The sequence below is a fragment of the Papio anubis genome, chromosome 4 (genome assembly GCF_008728515.1).
Source record: "Papio anubis isolate 15944 chromosome 4, Panubis1.0, whole genome shotgun sequence".
NCBI lineage: Eukaryota > Metazoa > Chordata > Mammalia > Primates > Cercopithecidae > Papio > Papio anubis.
The window spans coordinates 129,035,184-129,055,944 of record NC_044979.1 but is presented as its reverse complement, the minus strand read 5'-3'; the positions used below and the strand labels follow the sequence as shown (position 1 = coordinate 129,055,944).

The window sequence follows — 20,761 nt, the reverse complement described above, 5'->3', positions numbered from 1 at the left end:
AAGACCAGTCTGACCAACATGGCAAAAGCGCATCACTACTAAAATACAAAAATTAACCAGGCATGGTATGCAGGCCTGTAATCCCAGCTACTTGGGAGACTGGGGCAGTAGAATCGCTTGAACCTGGGAGAGGGAGGTTGCAGTGAGCCGAGATTGCACCACTGCATTCCAGCCTGGGTGACAGAGTGAGACTCCATCTCAAAAAAAAATAAAAATAAAAAATAAAAGTAAGAAAGATCTCAAATCAGTCACCTAACTATACATTTTAAAGGATCTAGAAAAAGAAGAGCTAACCCCAACCTAGCAGAATACAAGAAATGAAAGATTAGAGTGGAAATAAACAAAGAAAAATAAGAGAATAGGTAAAATTAAAATTTTTTTTATAGATCAGCTAAATTGACAAACTTTTAGCTAGATTGACTAAGAAACAAAAGAAGACTCAAATAGCCAAAATCAGACATGAAAATGAGGGCATTACTGTGACTTTACAGCAATTAAGGTGATTATAAGAGAATACTATAAATATATGTACACCAGCAAATTGAATAACCAAATGAGATGGCAAATCTCTAGAAACACAAACCTACCAAGACTGAATCACACAGAAATAAAAAATATGGCTAAACTGGCCAGGTGTGGTGGCTCACGCCTGTAATCCCAGCACTTTGGGAGGCTGAGGTGGGCCGATCACCCGAGGTCAGGAGTTCAAGACTAGCCTGGCCAACATGGTGAAGCCCCATCTCTACTAAAAATACAAAAATGAGCTGGGCATGGTGGCAGGCGCCTACAATCCCAGCAACTCAGGAGGCTGAGGCAGGAGAATCACTTGAACCCAGGAGGCAGAAGTTGTAGTGAGCTGGGATCGCACCATTGCACTCCAGCGGCGGGGTGGGCGGGGGGACAAGAGTGGGACTTCGTCTCAAAAAAAAAAAAAGTAAAAGAAAAAGAAAATATGGGTAAGCCTATAACTAGTAAGAAGATTAAATTACTAATTAAAATCTTCCCAACAAAGAAATACCCTTGACTGTATGACTTTACCAGTGAATGCTACCAGACATTTAAAGGAAAAATTAATGCCAATCCTTTGCAAACTCTTTCAAAAACTTGAAGAGGAGGAAATACTTTTTTTTTTTTTTTTTTTTTTTTTCGGACGGAGTCTCGCTCTGTCTCCCAGGCTGGAGTGTGCAGTGGCAGGATCTCAGCTCACTGGAAGCTCCGCCTCCTGGGTTCATGCCATTCTCCTGCCTCAGCCTCCCAAGTAGCTGGGACTACAGGCGCCCGCCACAATGCCCAGCTAATTTGCTGTATTTTTTAGTAGAGACAGGGTTTCACCGTGTTAGCCAGGATGGTCTCGATCTCCTGACCTCGTGATCCGCCCGCCTTGGCCTCCCAAAGTGCTGGGATTACAGGCGTGAGCCGCCGTGCCCAGCGGAGGAGGAAATACTTTCTAACTCATTCTATCAGAACAGCATTGCCTTGATACTAGGGCCAGACAAAGGCAGGACAAGAAGACAGCTGACCAATATTGCTTATGAACATTGATTTAAAAAATTCTCAAGAAAACACTGCCGGCCGGGTGCAGTGGCTCACGCCTGTGATCCCAGCACTTTGGGAGGCCAAGGCGGGTGGATCACGAGGTCAGGAGTTCGAGACCAGTCTGGTCAAGATGGTGAAACCCTGTTTCTACTAAAAATAAAGAAAATTAGCCCGGCGTAGTGGTGGGTGTCTGTAATCCCAGCTACTAGGGAGGCTGAGACAGGGAAATCGCTTGAACCCGGGAGGCGGAGGTGACTGTGAGCCGAGATTGCACCACTGCACTCCAGCCTGGGCAACAGAGTGAGACTCCATCTCAAAGAAAAGAAAAGAAAGAAAAAGAAAAAAGAAAACACTGCCAAACTGGCTAGGTGCAGTGGCTCAGGCGGGTAATCCCAGCTCTTTGGGAGGCCAAGGCAGGTGGATCACTCGAGCTCAAGAGTTCAAGACCAGTCTGGGCAACATAGGGAAACCCCACCTCTACCTAAAATACAAAAATCATCTGGGTATGGTGTTACACGCCTGTGGTTCCAGCTACTTGTGAGGCTGAGGTGGGAGGGTCACTGGAACCAGGAAGTTGAGGCTGCAGTGAGCCGAGATTGCACCACTGCATACCAGCCTGCGCGACAGAGTGAGATTCCATCTCAAAAAAAAAATAGCTTTTCCGCCCGCTCCCCCCTCCCCCCGAGCGCCGCTCCGGCTGCACGGCGCTCGCTCCGTCGTCTCCCTTCAGTCGCCATCATGATTATCTACCGGGACCTCATCAGCCATCATGATTATCTACCGGGACCTCATCAGCCACATCAGCCACGATGAGTTGTTCTCCGACATCTACAAGATCCGGGAGATCGCGGACGGACTGTGCCTGGAGGTGGAGGGGAAGATGGGCAATAGGACATAAGGTAACATTGATGACTCGCTCATTGGTGGAAATGCCTCCGCTGAAGGCCCAGAGAGCGAAGGTACCGAAAGCACAGTAATCACTGGTGTCGATACTGTCATGAACCATCACCTGCAGGAAACAAGTTTCACAAAAGAAACCTATAAGAAGTGCATAAAAGATTACATGAAATCAATCAAAGGCAAACTTGAAAAACAGAGTAAAACCTTTTATGACAGGGGCTGCAGAATAAATCAAGCTAATTTCAAACATCCTTGCTAATTTCAAAAACTACCAGTTCTTTATTGGTGAAAACATGAATCCTGATGGCATGGTTGCTCTATTGGACTACCGCGAGGATGGTGTGACTCCATGTATGATTTTCTTAAAGGATGGTTTAGAAATGGAAAAATGTTAACAAATTTGGCAATTACTTTGGATCACCTGTCATCATAACTGGCTTCTGCTTGTCATCCACACAACACCAGGACTTAAGACAAATGGGACTGATGTCATCTTGAGCTCTTCATTTATTTTGACTGTGATTTATTTGGAGTTGGAGGCATTGTTTTTAAGAAAAACATGTCATGTAGGTTGTCTAAAAATAAAATGCATTTTAACTCAAATATTTGAGAGAATGCCTTTTAGTTTAACGCATAGTTAAATTCATCCTGTAGTGTTCCTAGAGGAGCTAGAGCCTGGTTATAGGCTACTACTCATCAATTAACTTCTACAGTGGAGACTACTTCTGGGACTGGAGTATAAAAAAGAATCAAAGGTTTTGATTGTGAGTTGCAATAAAGGGAAAGACCATGCTCATAGCAGTGCCAGCATCTGAAGTGTGGAGCCTTACCCATTTCATCACCTATAACGGAAGTAGTTAACTGGAAGAGATTACCAAGAGAATAAAAAGAGGTTCATTCAGTGGAAAAAAATAAAATAAAAATTATAAATAAATAAATAAAAATAAAAAATAAAAGACCTCAATTCAGTCACCTAACTATACAGTTTAAAGGATCTAGAAAAAGAAGAGATAAATACAGGAAACAAAGATTAGAGTAAAAATAAATAAATAATAGGAAAAGAAGAGAATAGGTAAAATTAAAAGGTTTTTTACAGGTCAGCAAAATTGATAACTTTTTAGTAGATTGACTAAGAAAAAAAAAAAAAAAGAAGATTCAAGTAGCCAAAATCAGAAATGAAAATGAGAGCATTAAGCCGGGCACGGTGGCTCACACCTGTAATCCCAGCACTTTGGGAGGCCGAGGTGGGCGAATCACAAGGTCAGGAGATCAAGACCATCCTGGCTAACATGGTCAAACCCCATCTCTACTAAAATTACAAAAAATATTTTTAGTCGGGTGTGGTGGCAGGCGCCTGTACTCCCAGATACTTGGGAGGCTGAGGCAGGAGAATGGTGTGAACCAGGGAGGAAGAGCTTGCAATGAGCCGAGATCCTGCCACTGCCTCCAGCCTGGGTGACAAAGCGAGACTCCATCTCAAAAAAAAAAAAAGAAAAGAAAACGAGGGCATTACTGTGACTTTACAGCAATTAAAGTGATTATTAGAGAATACTATAAACATAGGTACACCAGCAAATTGAATAACCAAATGAAACGGCAAATCTCTAGAAACACAAAATCTACCAAGACTGAATCACAAATAAATAAAAAATATGAGTAAACCAGCCGGGCACGGTGGCTCCCGCCTGTAATCCCAGCACTTTCAGAGTGCACTCCATTGCACTCCAGCCTGGGGAACAAGAGTGAGACTTCTCAAAAAGAAGAAAGTAGGGATAAACCTATAACTAGTAAGAACATTAAATTACTAATTAAAATCTTTTCAACAAAGAAATACCCCTGACTGGGTGGCTTTACCAGTGAATTCTACCAGACATTTAACGAAGATTAATGCCAGTCCTTTGCAAACGCTTTTGAAAACTTGAAGAGGAGGAAGTACTTTCTAACTCATTCTGTGAGGCCACCTTTACCTTGATGCTAGGACCAGACAAAGGCACAAGAAAACAACTGACCAATATTGCTTATGAACATTGATAAAAAAAAAATTCTTAGGAAAACACTGCCAAACTGGCTGGGTGCAGTGGCTCATGCTGGTAATCTCAGCACTTAGGGAGGCTAAGGCAGGTGGATCACTTGAGCTCAAGAGTTCAAGATCAGCCTGGGCAACATAGTGAAACCCCATCTCTACCTAAAATACAAAAATCAGCTGAGTGTTGTGTTACACGCCTGTGGTTGCAGCTACTTGGGAGGCTGAGGTGAAAGGATCTGGGAAGTTGAAGCTGCAGTGAGCCATGATTGTACCACCGCATTCCAGCCTGGGTGACAGAGCAAGACCCCATCTTAGAAAAATAAATAAATATTTTTAAAAATCAAATTTAAAAAAAGAGAAAACACTGCCAAATTGAAGTTAGCAGAATGTAATTAAAAGGAGTGTAAAGGGCCAGGTGCGGTGCCTCACTCCTGAAAACCTAGGACTTGGGCAGGCTGAGGAGGGTGGGTCACTTGAGGTCAGGAGTTTGAGACCAGCCTGGCCAACATATTGACCCTGGATGATGGGTGTGGCCAGGCTGCAGGTCCTGGCTGCCTTGTGGAGCATGTCTGCCTGTGAACTGGGACTCTTTCCTTGCATGGTAATGATAGCAGATGGTGGAGGTCTATGCTGACTGGCTTGGCACCTGCAGCCAATGCCTGCGGATCTGTGGGTAGCTCACCATCAGGGCCACCTGGCTCATGGAGGCCCAGGAGCCTTGTCCCCCTTACTTCAGATCTCAAAGAAATCAGGAAATACCAGTAGGAGGGAAGAGCTGAAAGCAGAAGTCAGTGCTTCAGCCGTGCCGTAGACTCAGGGTGGCCTCCAAAAGTCACTGCCTCCTCTCCAGGCCTCCCTTTCTCATCTCTAAGATGAAAAGAGCAGCACTTCCTCACGTCCAAGGAGAGTGCAACAGGGTGCAAGGCATGTCCACAGCCTACTGTCCCCTGAGGGAGGACCTCCCAGCAGGGCTTCCGTCTCAGACCACCTGGAAGCATTTCCAACCTCCACCTCTCAACAGCCCTGAGACCCTGAGGAAGTCACTTGCTGTTTCTGCCGAGAGCCAGCTTCCTCATCTGTCAACAGGGGACAAACAATAGGCTCCACCACTCAATCTACCACATAAGGGCATCTTAAACGGTCAGTTATTGTTGTTATTTTTAAATAATGATTATATATATATCATATTTTATATATATATATATATGATATATATATATATATAAATAAATATGTCGCCCAGGCTGGAGTGCAGGGTTGCAGTCATAGCTCACTGCAGCATCAGCCTCCTGGGCTTAAGTTAAGGGGTAGAGTCTATGCAGATTACCTGAGCTCATTCATTCGCATATAGCACTTGGTTTCTTTTTTTGTATTGCTCCACTGCTACTTCAGCCAGCACTTGGTTTCCTTTTTCTTTTCTCTCTTCTTTTTTTTGGTGGCAGGTCTCACTGTTATCCAGGCTGAGGTGAAGCTGCAGTCTCTGGCTCACTGTAACTCAGGGCCTCCTGAAGCCCCACTCCTCCCCTGCCTCAGCCCTCCTGAGTAGCTGGGATTACAGGCATCCGCCACCACACCTGGCTGATTTTTATATTTTTATATTTTTGGTAGAGATCCACCTGCCTCGGCCTCCCAAAGTGCTGGGATTACAGGCGTGAGCCACCACGCCTGGCCCACTTTTTTTTTTTTTTTTTAAGACAGGATCTCACTCTGTCTCCCAGGCTGGAGTGCAGTGGCTCTGTCATAGCTCATTGCATCCTCCAACTCCTGGGCTCAAGTGATTCTCCTCCCTCAGCCTCCTAAATAGCTGGCACTATAAGTATGCATCAACACCATGCCTGGCTAATTTTTAAAATATTTTTTGTATAAACAGGGTCTTGCTGTGTTGTCCAGGCTGGTCTCAAATGCCTGGCCTGAAGTGATCTTCCCACCTCAGTCTCCCAAAGTGCCGGGATTACAGGTGCACACCACCACACCAGAGCATTTTTTTTTCTCTCTTTTTTTGTTTTTTTTTTTTTTTTTTTTTGTAGAGATAGAGTGTTGCTATGTTGCCCAGGCTTGACTGACTGACTTTTGGGGGCCAGTCCACATCTCTTGCTCAGACTAGGGAAGGGAGTGCAAGAACATTTGGGAAAGAACTAGCATGAGAAGCTCCCGGTTGTGGGGTAAACATGGCGAATTCAAGGCCCCCACCAGGTGCTGTATGGGTGGGAAGTCCAGGGGTGGAGGAGAGAAAATGGTGGAGGAGGAACTAGAGACCAGGTGGGCCTATGACGACGAGAGACTGAGCCTTGGTCCTTAAGATTGTAGAAGATGGGGAAGGAGCAAGAAAGTAAAATTCCATACTTCTTTTGTTTGTTTGTTTTTGAGACAGAGTCTTGCTTTGTCACCCAGGCTGGAATGCCGTGGCGCAATCTCGGCTTATTACAACCCCTGCCTCCTGGGTTCAAGCGATTCTCCTGCCTCAGCCTCCCGAGTAGCCAGGAGTACAGGAGCACACCACTACGCCCGGCTAATTTTTGTGTTTTTAGTAGAGATGGGTTTTCACCACGTTGGACTGGCTGGTCTCGAACTCCTGACATCAGGTGATCTGCCGCCTCGGCCCCCCAAAGTGTTGGGATTATAGGCGTGAGCCACTGCACCTGGCCCAAATTCCATACTTTTGAGGTATTCCTTAAAGATTAAACACATTCTTAGGCGGGACAGCCATGTCCGAAACCACATGCTCTGGGGGCAGCTGAGCAGACCTGGGAGGCAAAGAGAGGCGTGGGTTATTGGCATCTGATGGGGGCAACCCAGTGTTTCCCACAGATCCTCCTGGCTGCAATGGCCTGGTGGGCAGGCTGGGGGCTTGTGAGGAGGCGACAGCTTTAGGACTGCCTGGGGTGCTGGACTGCGTGGGGAACAGGTGGAGAGGAAGAATTTCTTGGGTGCAATAGAGGGCATGAGGATGTGGAAGTCAACTTCAGCTCCCTGGCTTCTGGCCCAGGCAACCGAAGGGGTTCTTGGGAGGACACATTGGCAGGAGAGATGATGGGGGCTATTCAGGGCCTGTACCTGCAAGGCGAGAAGTCCAGCGTGCTGGTGCAAGAGCAAGCATGCACCGGGGGTAGAGGCCGAGAAGTTGGGGCAGTGCAGATAGCATTGTGTGTGTGAGGCCGCCTGGGGAGGCGGGACATTCTGAGACTGAGTCAGGGCGACCTAGAGGTGAAATAAGGAGGAGAGCAACTACTCTGGAGGCTGAGGTGGGAGAATCGCTTGAACCTGAGAGGTGGTGGTTGCAGTGTGCAGAGATCGCGCCACGGCACTCCAGCCTGGGCGACAGAGTGACAGTCTGTCTCAAAAACAAAAAAATAGTTTGGAATTTTACTTTCTTGCTGCCCCCAGACCATGTGGTTTGTGACATGGCTGTCCTAAGAATGTGTCCCTAGGCCTGTGGGCTCCCTGAGTCCTGCCTGCCCTGGCCTGAGGCCCCCCTCTCTGCCCTCCAGCACTTCGACTCCACACACAGCCCTCACACATTCCTGGAATTTTCCAAGTGGAAATTCTCCTCGAAGGCCCTCTCTGATTCTACATGTTCAAGACATCTTGTAGTTGTCCACCTCCAGCCCCCAGCAGGCCTGTGGGCTCCAAGATTGAGCCCCCACACCAGAACTCTGGGCCCTCTTCCCAGAGGGGGCAGTGGCCAGGGAAGCAGACAGGCTTCCCGGTGACCCCCGCCACCTCTCCCCACTTCTTACCAGTTCCAGACACATTTTCAATTTATCTTCCTGTATTGTTTATTGTATGGAGACCAGGCCTCCCAGCCAACTCTGAGCTAGACGGGCCAGCTGTGGCCTGAGACATCTGTCCCAGCCAAGCCCAGAGCAGCCCCCGTTCTGCTGTCCCTTTGGCTGCCCTGAGCCAAGCGGGCCCTGAGCTCTGTCCTGGCCACACGCTTTATGAAGCCCCAGGGCCCGTCTCCCCTATTGTTTGCCTATGTTTATACCCTCTTGATTTATTTCCGGGTGATGCCCCAGTCTGGAGGCGGCCTCCATGCCATCCTGCTGTGGCCTCTCTCCCTGCCTAGGGCTTCTCATCCATCATTTCATGGAGCCTTGCTGTGGTGGGGGTGGGAGGCCAGACACCCACAGAAGGCTCGGTGGGCGAGCTGGCTGGGGAAACTGCACTCTTTCTGCTGCACGCTGAGGGGGAGCATGTGCATGTGTGTGCATGCACATGTGCACATGTATATATGTGTGCATGTCTGTATATGTCTGTATGCATGTGTGTATATGTCTATATGGATGTGTGCATATGAGCATCAGTGTGCATGTGTGTATATGTCTATATGCACATGTGCATGTGTGTGTGTACCTGTGCATATTAGGGTTTACAGGAGGCTGGTTCCACCCCAGAACCTGCTGCTGAGACCTTCCCAGGACATCTAAGGACACAGGTGGGAAGTGTTCTGCCTCCTGTGCAGGAAGGGGCTGAATTCTCAGGGTACCGCCAGCCCTCCTGAGAACTGCAGCCCAGGCCGAACTTCCAGGCCGGCTCTGCCCTGCACGGGTGTATGCCCTGAGCCAAATCCTCATCTCGCTGGGTCTCAGTTTCCCCTGGGGTGAAAGGGAAGCTGCATTGAACCCGGCCTTAAGACACAGCTTTGGACATGGAAAGGCTGTGCCAGGGCCTGGCTGCAGTTCTAGGGCCCGTCTGTCCCTCCTTCCTTCGGCTATGTTTGCTGATTTTCAGGGCTCTTCCCAGGGAAATAAGAAAAAAAAACAAACAAACAAAACACCTGTACAGATACATGCAAAATTCAGTAAGTTCCCCAAAGTCCCTCCATGAATCTTCTAGTTAAAAACCTGCTTTATGGAACAGGCGCAGTGACTCACGCCTGTAGTCCCAACAATTTGGGAGGTCATGGCAGGCAGATCACCTGAGCTCAGGAGTTTGAGACAAGCCCGGCCAACATAGTGAAACCTCGTCTTTACTAAAAATACAAAACTTAGCCGGGCATAGTGGCACATGCCTGTAATCCCAGCTACTTGGGAGGCTGAGGCAGGAGAATCACTTGAACCTGGGAGGTGGAGACGGCAGTGAGCCGAGATTGCACCACTGCACTCCAGCCTGAGTGACAGAGCAAGACCCTGTCTCAAGAAAACAAAAACAAAACCCCGCTTTATGGAGCTGGACGGAAAAGTCCTCAGGAGGCCCAGAACTTTCTGTAGCAAATGCAGAGGGGTGGCACCTCACCCTGATGTTCCCAGAAACAATCAAGAGACCCAGGGCTGCCCCTCAGGACCATCTCCAGGAAACAAAGTCAAAGGCGGTTCTCAGCTGGAGGCCATGGAGGGGCTAGGTAGTCCTAGCCAGGGAGGGTGACCCGAGGTCGCACGTTGACCCTGGATGGTTTGATGGAAAAGGAGGGTACCCAGCTCTAGAAATTTGGGACTGGAGTGGTCATGTTGTTGCTGAGCAGTCCTGGGCTGAGGCACCCACCCTGGTTCCCTGCTTGAGGTATAGAGAAAAGACCGCTGTTGGAGGGGATTCGAACTCTAGGGCTGAGGGGCGGAGCGTGGGGACTGTGTGCAGGAGGATGCCTCCACCCCCACAGTGCGTGTGCAAGATGGCAGGGCTCTGCAGCGCTTACTCATTCTTTATGGTGTGCTGACAGCCAGGCAGAGCTGCAGAACACTTTCTTTTTTTTTTTTTTTTTTTTGAGACGGAGTCTGACTGTGTCACCCAGGCTGGAGTGCAGTGGCGGGATCTCGGCTCACTGCAAGCTCCTCCTCCCAGGTTCACGCCATTCTCCCGCCTCAGCCTCCGAGTAGCTGGGACTAGTATTTTTAGTAGAGACGGGGTTTCACCGTGTTAGCCAGGATGGTCTCGATCTCCTGACCTCGTGATCCACCCGCCTCAGCCTCCCAAAGTGCTGGGATTACAGGCTTGAGCCACCGCGCCCGGCCTGCAGAACACTTTCTAAGCCCATCTCTGTCCCTTGCGACTGGAGTTCTAAAGACTGGCCATGGCGGTCAGATGACTACCTCCTGGGGCTCCTGAAAACGAGGCCAGAAGGTTTGCAAACTCCTGGAAGACATGGATTCACAGGGCCACCTGCCCAGGACTCCTCCCTGTGCAGGCGGGGGCTGAATTCCCGGGGTACCCCCAGCCCTGCTGAGAGCTGCAGCCTCTGTGGCCCCCCAGGGCATCTCCCTTTGCATCAGGTCCTGGAATCTGCACACTGGAGAACAGCCCGGAGCCCTCTGGGGCTGGCTGAAGAAATGACAGGTGGGACAGTTGTGGCTGAAAAGGGAGAAGTGTTGCCCCAAGGACATGGCGCCCAGGATGTGGACACGGGGCACCCATCTCCGGCGCTTTCTGACCCTTTCTAACCCATTTTCACAGACCTAAGCTGGCAGGGGGCTCCCCCGAGAGACCTTCAGAGCCTGGGGTGATCAGGCTGGATAATCCTCTCTCCCTGTTGCCCTCACCTGGCTGCTCCAGACCCTGAGAAACTTCCACCTGTCCCATACCAGCTGAGGGTGTCTAAGGAGCTGACATCAACCCCACGGATCTCCCGGACTGTGCTGGAAGCTAGAGACAGGCAGGGAGGCTTCCCAATGGGTCAGGAGACCCTGACCCCACAAATCAACTGATCCTCAAGAGACAGGCTGGAGGGAGGGATCATTCTGGAGAACCCTGCTCCTTGTTCCTCCCTGTGGAAAAATCTGGCGCCAGGAAGAGTTTGAGTGTGCAGGCGTGTGTGTGCAGGCATGTGTGTGCAGGTGTACGTGTGCAGGTGTGCGTCTGCAGGTGTATATGTACAGGCGTGTGTGCAGGCATGTGTGTGCAGGTGTGGATGTCCAAGGTGTGTGTTTGCAGGCATGCATGTGCAGGTATATGTGTGCAGATTGTGCAGGTGTGCGTTTGCAGGCATGTGTGTGCAAGCATGCGTGTGGGAGCTCCTTGGGGGACACAAACCCTGACCTGGGGCTGCCCCTCTGTGTCCCAACTCACACCCTGCACCCCATCCATCCTGAGCTGCTGCGCTCATTTTTCCCCGACTTTGCCAAAACCTCAGCTTCTGCTTCCCTTGCCAGCCTTAGCTCCTCCTCCCACTAAGAGCTCCCAAGGGAAACAGCCATGTGGTTGATGCAGGGCAAAGTGTGCAAAGGTGTCATGCCCAGGGTTGTTCACTCCACTGCCAGGCCCCAGCCTCATCTGTGTCAGGCCACATGCTGCCACCAAGTGGTGGGACTGGTTATTGCTGGTGTGGCTTGGAAGAGTGGTACAGGTGGTTAAATATCTTGATGGACATTCAGAATGAAAGAACACCTGCCTTTGCCAGGAGGGAGCCCACAGTCAAGAGGCAGAAGCAGGCAGACAATACTAGAGCATTCTAAGTCCAGTGTTAAGGGGCATCGTGGTGCAAGCCTGTAATCCCAGCTCTTTGGGCGGCCAAGGTGGGCGGATTGCCTGAGCTCAGGAGTTTGAGACCAGCCTGGGAAACATGATGAGACCCCATCTCTACTCAAAATACAAAAAATTAGCTGGGTGTGGTAGTGCCTGCCTATAGTCCCAGCTACTCGGGAGGCTGAGGCAGGAGAATCACTTAAGCCCAGGAGGGGGGTTTGCAGGGAGCCAGGATTGTGCCACTGCACTCAAGCCTGGGTGACAGAGCAAGACTTCGCCTCCAAATTAAATAAATGAATGAAACAATCAATCCCAGTGTTCAGTAGTGTTCAGCAGGACTTTGGGGCTTGGAGGAGCCGTCAGCCCTATCCAAGGCTCTTGGGGTGGGATGAGGGGACAGCTTCTAAGTTAACTCCTGAAAGACCTATAACACACCCCAAAAGGTTGTATGGCGGGTGTGGTGGCTCACCTGTAGTAATCCCAGGACTTTGGGAGGCCAAGGCAGGCAGATCACTTGAGTCAGGAATTGGAGACTAGCCTGGTCAACATGATGAAACCTCGTCTCTACTAAAAATACAAAAATTAGCCGAGTGTCTTGGTGAGTGCCTGTAATCCCAGCTACTCAGGAGGCTGAGACAAGAGGATTGCTTGAGCGTGGGAATGGGAAGTGCAGTTAGCTGGTGCCACTGCCTCCATCAGGTGACAGAAGCCGAGACTCCGTCCTCAAAAAAAAAGGTTGTAGTGACAGAGATGGATGATGCGTGGTACTTCCAGACAGATCCAGCAGCATAAGAAAGCCTACAGGCAAGAGAGACATTTGATATGTTTGACAAATGGGTTTTAGCATCCACAGAACAGGGAGACGAAAACTGGAACATGGACTTCTGCCAGTTGTCGTCTACAGAGCTGGGCTAGAGGAGCTGAGGTTTGCCTGGGGACAATAGTGTAAGCAGGGGAGTGACATGATAAGATTCGAGTTGTAGGCTGGGCATGGTGGCTTAGCCTATAATCCCAGCACTTTGGGAGGCCAAAGCGGGTAGATCACTTGAGATCAGAGTTCGAGACTAGCCTGTCCAACATGGTGAAACCCCATCTCCACTAAAAATACAAAAAGTAGCCGGGCATGGTGGCTTATGCCTGTAATCCCAGCTACTTGGGAGGCTGAGGCATGAGAATTACTTGAACCCAGGAGGTGGAAGTTTCAGTGAGCTGCGATCGCACCACTGCACTCCAGCCTGGGCAATAGAGCGAGACCCTGTCTCAAGAAAAAGTAAAAAAAAAGATTCAAGTCATAGCAAAACCATTGTTCAATGAGGAAAGCTGACTGGGGAAGAAGCTTTCCCCTACCACATACTATACACCAAAATTAATTCTAAATAGGTCACGTAACTATTTGTAAAAGCTAAAATGATTTTTAAAAATTTCTAGGAGAAAACTGAGGGGAAAAAGAATTTTAGTTACCTTGGGCTTGGTAAATACTTCGGAAATACAATATAGAAAGGACAAAGAATACAAGAAAACAAATCAATAAATTGAACTTCACCCAAATGAAAAACTTTAGCTCTTCAAAGACACTATTAAGAAAATGGTAAAGGCCAGGCGCCGTGACTCACACCTAGGATCCCAGCACTTTGAGAGGCCAAGGTGGGCGGATCACTTGAGGCCAGGAGTTTGAGACCAGTCTGGGTAACTTAATGAGACCCTGTCTCTAGAAAAAAAATTTTTTTTAATTAGCCAGGCACGGTGGCATGCGCCTGTAGTCCCAACTACTTGGGAGGCTGAGGCAGGAGGATAACTCGAGACCAGGAGTTCGAGGCTGCAGTCAGCTGTGATTGCACCACTGTACTCCAGCCTAGGTGACAAGAGTGAGACCTTGTTGAAAGAAAGAGAGAGAGAGAAAGAAAGAGAAAGAAAAGGAAGAAGGAAGGGAGGGAGGGAGGACCAAAGAGGGAGGGAGGAAGTTAAAGAAGGTAGAAAGGCAGGAAGGAAGAGGGAGGGAGGTAGGAAGGAAGAGAGGAACAAAAGAAGGAGGGAGGGAGGGAGGAAGGGAAAGAAGGGAGAAAGGAAGGAGGGAGGGAAGGAAGGAAGGAAGGAAGGAAGGAGGCAAGGAAGGAAGCAAGGAAATGATAAAGATATGTGCCACGGACTGAAATTTTTTTTTCAGTTGTATTTAGACAACTCAATGTTAGGAAGACAAACAACCCAATTTAAAGATGGGCAAAACCTGGAATTCTCGTTTATGACTGGTGGGTGTGGGAAAAAACACAGCCACTTTTGAAAACATTTTGGCAGTTTCTTAAAATGCTAATAACACACCTACCATAAGACCCAGCCACTCCACCTGTAGATATTTCCCAAGCAACATGAAGACGTTTTTGCACATATTATACATGAATATTCATAGCAGTGTATTTGCAAAAGCCAAAAACTAAAAACAACCCAAATATTCATCAGTGGGTAAAAGGATAAACAAATCCAGCTATAAGCATAAAATGAAACGCTACAGCAATTAAAAAAAAAAAAGAACGAAACTGGCCGGGCGCGGTGGCTCATGCCTGTAATCCCAGCACTTTGGGAGGCCGAGGTGGGCGGATCACAAGGTCAGGAGATCGAAACCATCCTGGCTAACATGGTGAAACCCCGTCTCCACTAAAAAATACAAAAAATTAGCCAGGCATGGTGGCGGGCGCCTGTAGTCCCAGCTATTCGGGAGGCTGAGGCATGAGAATGGCATGAACCTGGGAGGCGGAGCTTGCAGTGAGCCTAGATCGCGCCACTGTACTCCAGACTGGGAGACAGCGCGAGACTCCGTCTCAAAACACACACACACACACACACACACACAAAACAAAAAACAAAAACTATTGATACATGCCGCAACATGGATGCATCTCAAAATCATCATCATGAATGAAAAAAGCCGGGCAATAAGAAAGTATGTAAGATTCTGGAAATTGCAGGCTAATCTATAGTGCCAGCAAAGCACATCAGGGGTCCTTTGGGGATAGGCGTGAAGGATTTGGGAGTTAGCAGCATCTCTTCTTGTGGTTCTCAACTTTGGCTGGAGATTAGAATGAGAGCTGGAAAGGTTTTAAAAATAATGATGCCTGGGCTCCACCCCCAGACCAATAGAACGGCCGAGGATTCTGCTTGGCACTGGACTTTTCTCAATGCTCCCCCAGGAGATTCCAGCCTGTAGCCTAATTGATACTGACCATAGCTGGTAATTGAAGAAAGGGAACAAGGTGAACCGCACCCCTGAGAAGGGTGTGGGGAGTGAAAAGAGAGGAGGACCTAGGACTGAGCCTTGAAGAGCCCCAACTTTAAGGGCTGGAAAAGGGAGAGTAGCAAAAGATCGGAGTAGCTGGGGAAGAAGTAGCTGAAAAAGAGGGGAGGAAAATCAAAATGCAGGTCACAGAGGAAAAGAGAAAGTGGATTCACGAAGGGAGAAGTGAAAACTAGTGTGGATGCACGGTCAAGAGATCGAGACCAGCCTGGCCAACACAGTGAAACCCCATCTCTACTAAAAATACAATAATTAGCTGGACGTGGTGGCGGATGCCTGTAATCCCTGCCACTAGGGAGGCTGAGGCAGGAGAATCACTTGAACCTGGGAGGTGGAGGTTGAAGTGAGCCGAGATCGTGCCACTGCACTCCAGCCTGGCGACAGAGCGAAACTCCGTTTCACAAAAAATAAATAAATAAAACTAGTGTGAATGGCCGGGCGTGGTGGCTCACGCCTGTAATCCCAGCACTTTGGGAGGCCACGGCGAGTGGATCACCTAAGGGCAGGACTTCAAAACCAGCCTGGGCAACATGGTGAAACCCCATCTCTACTAAAACTACAAAAATTAGCCAGGCGTGGTGGCGCACACCTGTAGTCCCAGCTACTCAGGAGACTGAGGTGGGAGAATCGCCTGAACCTGGGAGGTGGAGGTTGCAGTGAGCCGAGACTGTGCTACTGCACTTGAGCCTGGGCAACAGAGTGAGACTCCATCTCAAAAAGAAAAAAGAAAAAGGAAAAAAAAGCTAAGATGAAGTGCTGCAGCAATTTTGAGTAAAATAAGGAGTGAAAAGAGTTCACAAGATTGATCCACAGAAAGGTCATTGGTGAACTTGAAGAGTTTTGGTGGAATAGGGGTGACAGAAACCAGGTTGGAGGGCATGAAGGAGGAAAGTAGTAAGTGAAATGTGTAAACAGTGAACACAGGCAACTCTTAAAATTACTTTGGGCTGGGTGCAGTGACCTGTAATCCCAGCACTTCGGGAGGCCGAGGCGGGCAGATTACTTGAGGTCAGGGGTTCAAGACCAGTCTGGGCAATATAGAAATACCTCATCTCTACAAAAGTTTCTTTCTTTCTTTTTTTTAATTAGTCAGGGGTAGTGGAGTGCGCCTGTAGTCCCAGCTACTCTGGAGGCTGAGGTGGGAGGATTAGCCTCAAACTCCTCAAACTCCTTGCCAGGAGGTTGAGGCTGCAGTGAGCCATGATTGTGCCACTGCATTCCAGCCTGGGCAACAGAACAAGATTCAAGCGATCTCCTGCCTCAGCCTCCCTAGTAGCTGGAATTACAGGCACCCGCCACCACGCCCGGCTAATTTTTGTATTTTTAGTAGAGACGGGGTTTTGCCATGTTGGGCAGGCTGGTCTCGAACCTCTCCACCCGCCTCGGCCTCCCAAAGTGCTGTGATTACAGGCATGAGCCACCGCACCCGGTCCCATTTTACTTATTTATTTTTAGAGACAGGGTTTTGCTCTGTCACCCAGGCTGGAGTACAGTGGTGCAAACATAACTCACTGCAGCCTTGAACTCCTGGACTTAAGCAATCCTCCTGCCTCAGCCAACCGAGTAGCTGGGACCGTACACCACCACGCCTGGCTAATTTTTAAAATTTTTTTTGTAGAGATGGGGTCTGGCTATGTTGTCCAGTCTGATCTCAAACTCCTGGCCTCCAGCCATCCTTCCTCAGCCTCCCAAAGCATTGGGATTACAGCCATGAGCCACCATGCCCAGCCCCACTATCCCATTTTAGACATGAGACTGAGAGAATGGCTGGGAGTCCCTTTAGCTGGCATCTTGCAACTTGAATTGCTGAGGTTTCAGGTGCAGGGGTGTCCCCAGATGGCTGTGGGGATGGACACCAGGTTGGAGAAGACCCTCTGGGGAAGGGGGATCAGCATAGGAAGTGAGGGCTGCTGTGGGCAGGAGGTGAAAGCCCAGCAGGGCCAGTGTGGGAGAATGTCACTTAGGAAGCTACCAGAAAGATATGCCAGACTCCTACCAGGCCTTGTCACTGCAGAGCCCCTGGCAGGAGAAGGACATTTGTGGACCCTGGAGGCTTGCATGGGATGGGCCTTAATCCCCACTGTCTTCCCTGGAAGATCACCCCTTTAAAGGCAGTGCAGTGGGCGCAGGTGCTACGGCTTAAAGCAGGCCTGTCTGAATTCTTAGCAGTGATCTCCAAGGGCACCGTAACCTTGCAAGACAGAGGCTGCCAGGCCTGCATCAAATGCAGAAACCAGGGCCCAGAGAAGGTGAGTAAGCTGCTTACAGCCACATAGCTGTGAGTAGCAGATCCAAGCGCAACCTGTCTGTCCCAGGAGCTTGTGGAATAGCTAGACCTTTGCTGCCTAGAAGGCCCTCTTGTGAGTCCCCTCCCTGAGCTCAGCAACCCAGGAGGGCATGACTTCTGGCTGGGTTCTAGGGCTGGAGCCTCGGTGTCCTCTTGTCTTCTTTCCTTGTGCGACTTGGTTTTCCAGTCTATGAAATGGGGTGGGTGCGTCCAACTCCAAGCCTGCCTCTGCCCTGGGTCCTGGAGCCTGGAGGAGGAATGAGGTCATGTTTGTCTAGGGGCTGGAGCATCTTGGACGGAGAAACCTCGGCAAAGACAAAGGCCCACTGTCCCCCTTCCCCGGCCTTCTGCCAGCTCCCTCCCCAGTCACCAGACGAGGCCAGCCCTGCCCACAGCCCCCAGGGGCTGCCACGTGCCAATATGGGGTGACTCAGTGCTCCCCCGCTTCCCATTGGTTGATGATGCCTGGAATCCCACCATCAGAGCCTTGTAAGGTTGCTGTGGGATGGGTGGGGGTGAGGCAGAAAAAGACAAGAAGGTGGTGGGGGCCTCTGGCTTGTGGATTTTATAATCAGACCTTTATGGTGGGCTTGGGTGGGAGATCAGGCAATACTAAATAATAAAACCAACAAATTTCACACTTGCTTTTCAGTAGCTTTGGCATGAAACCTTTATAAGCATTATCTCAATGAATACCCACCACACCCCTAAGGGAACGTTGTTTGATACCCCATTCCACAGATGCAGAAACTCACATAACTAGTAGATATGGATGGCAGAAGTGGGGTTCAAACTGGAGTCTATGTGGTTCTAAAGAGTTCTGCAGGGCTAGGTGCGGTGGCTCATGCCTGCAATCCCAACACTTTGGGAGACTGGGGCTGGAGGATCACTGGAGGCCAGGAGTTGGAGACCAGCCTAGGCAATATAGCAAGACCCCGTCTCTATACAAATTTAAAACTTAGCTGGGCATGGTAATATGTGCCTGTAATCCCAGCTTTGGGAGGCTGAGGTGGGAGGACTGCTTGAGGCCAGTTCATGACCAGCCTGGGCAACATAGCAAGATCCTGTGTCTATAAAAATGTAATAGCCAGGCATGGTGGCATATGCCTGTGATCCCAGCTACTGAGAAGACTGAAGTTGGAGGATGGCTTGAGCCCAGAAGTTCGAGGATGCCGGGAGCTGTGATCCCACCACTGCACTCCAGCCCGGGTGACAGAGACCCTGTCTCTAAAAAACTAATGAAGAGTTTTGCAGAGTGGATCCAGGGGGTGGGGGCTGAACTAAGGGGACACGGAAGGGGGCAGGCCCAAGGCCTGGAGCTCACAGCAGTCAGGGGATCCCAACAGAGACATGGACACCTTAACACTGAGCCCGTGGGACAAGGCTGAGGTCTTTCATTGCTTCAGAATGAAGTGATTGGGGCCAGGCGCAGTAGCTCTCACCTGTAATCCCAGCACTTTGGGAGGCTGAAGCGGGCAGATCACCTGAGGTCGGGAGTTTGAGACCAGCCTGACCAATATGGAGAAACCCTGTCTCTACTAAAAATGCAAAATTAGCCAGGTGTGGTGGTGGTGCATGCCTGTAATTCCAGCTACTCAGGAGGCTGAGGCAGGAGAATCGCTTAAACCCAGGAGGCAGAAGTTGTGGTGAGCCGAGATCGCGCCATCGCACTCTAACCTGGGCAACAAGAGTGAAACTCTGTCTCAAAAAAAAAAAAAAAAAAAAGAGAAGGAAGAGGTTGGGGCAACTCAGGTCTTCTGCCACTGGGAAGGTGGTGGTGGCCCCAAGAAGTGGGGCTAGAGGATGCTCAAATAATTGCAGAGCCTTGAAACACCTCATGGGGCCACACATGAGCAGGAACACAGGGGAACAGGGGCGACTTCTGTAACTCTGAGGCCCACGGAGCTCTGTCAGTCACTAGCCAGGCAGGACAAATAACAGCTAGAACATAATGCGTCCAAAAGTCAACTCTTGGTTCCTTCCCCAGCCTGCCCCTCCCTGTGACTTCCCCATCTCGGGAAATGGCACCGTCATCATCTGCCTGGTGGCTTCGGCCAGAAAACTGGGAGGCATCTTTGGATGGTCCCGCCCTCACCACCCACACCCCGGCCACCGCCAAGACTCATCAATTCTACCTCCAAAATAAATCCCACATCCACTTCCCTCTGTTCTCGCTGACACCCCTGTGTTAAGGTACCACCATCTTGGCCCTGGAGGCCAGCACAGCCTCCTCCCCGCCTCCCTGCCTCCTCTCCACCCCCTCCAGCCAGAACAACCTGTGGAAAATGTAAATCAGGCCCTATCTCATTCTCCTGCTTAAACCGCCCCATTCCCCAAGGGCTTCCTATTGCATTTGTACCAAAATTGACACCCCCCTACCCCAAATGGCTCTCAGATTCACCATGACCTGATGCTGCCTCACCTCTCCCAATTTCACTTCCCCCAATTCTTTTCCCCTGGAATCTGTGTGTTTGCATATGCTGTTCCCTCTGCCTGGATGCTCTTCCCTGCAATTCTTTCCCCACTGGTCCCTTCTCATACTTTAGGTCTCAGCTGGGAGCTTACTTTTTTTTTTTTTTTTTTTGAGACGGAGTCTCGCTCTGTCACCCAGGCTGGAGTGCAGTGGCATGACCTTGCCTCACTGCAACCTCTGCCTCCCGGGTTCAAGCGATTCTCTTGCCTCAGACTCCCGAGTAGCTGGGATTACAGTCGCCCGCCACCACATCCGGCTAATTTTTGTACTTTTAGCAGAGATAGGGTTTCACCATGTTGGTCAGGCTGGTCTCGAACTCCTGACCTCAAGTGATCTGCCCATCTCAGCCTCTCAAAGTGCTGGGATTATGGGCATGAGCCACCACACCTAGCCAGAGCTTACTTTCTTCAGCAACCCAAACTAGGTTTCCCTCAGTCTTTTCCCTAAGAGCCCCTTGTGTGTCTTCTTCATGGGAATTTACCTTAATTTATAATGTCATGTTCACCTTTTGTCTCTGCCACCAAACTGTAAGAGCCATGAGGGCAGGAGCCTTATGTGTCTCACGCACTGCTGTGCCCCCGGGAGGCACTCACATCTGCTAAATGAGTTTGCAACTGAAATAACAGTGTGAAAGCGTAATGAGGTAATATAATAATAACAGCATTAGACCGTGTCTCTAAATGAAAAACATTTTTGCAAGCAGCTAGCACTTATGTAGTGCTTCTCCTACTGGATCTAACTCAACCACCCAATGACGCAGGGAGTATTGGTGCTTCCCATTTTTCAGATGTGGAAACTGAGCCTCAGAAGATGGGTTGGCTGGTCGGGTGTGGTGGCTCACACCTATATTCCCAGCAC

The 20,761-nt window shown here is 49.6% G+C and overlaps 1 pseudogene across 1 annotated transcript; it reads left to right on the top strand.

Annotated features, from left to right (window-relative positions):
• The first annotated feature begins 2,143 nt into the window (after positions 1 to 2,143).
• LOC101002549 lies at positions 2,144 to 3,343 on the top strand (annotated as a pseudogene). The gene has a single exon (XR_644718.3). The product of XR_644718.3 is annotated as a translationally-controlled tumor protein pseudogene (transcript).
• The last annotated feature ends 17,418 nt before the right edge of the window (positions 3,344 to 20,761 follow it).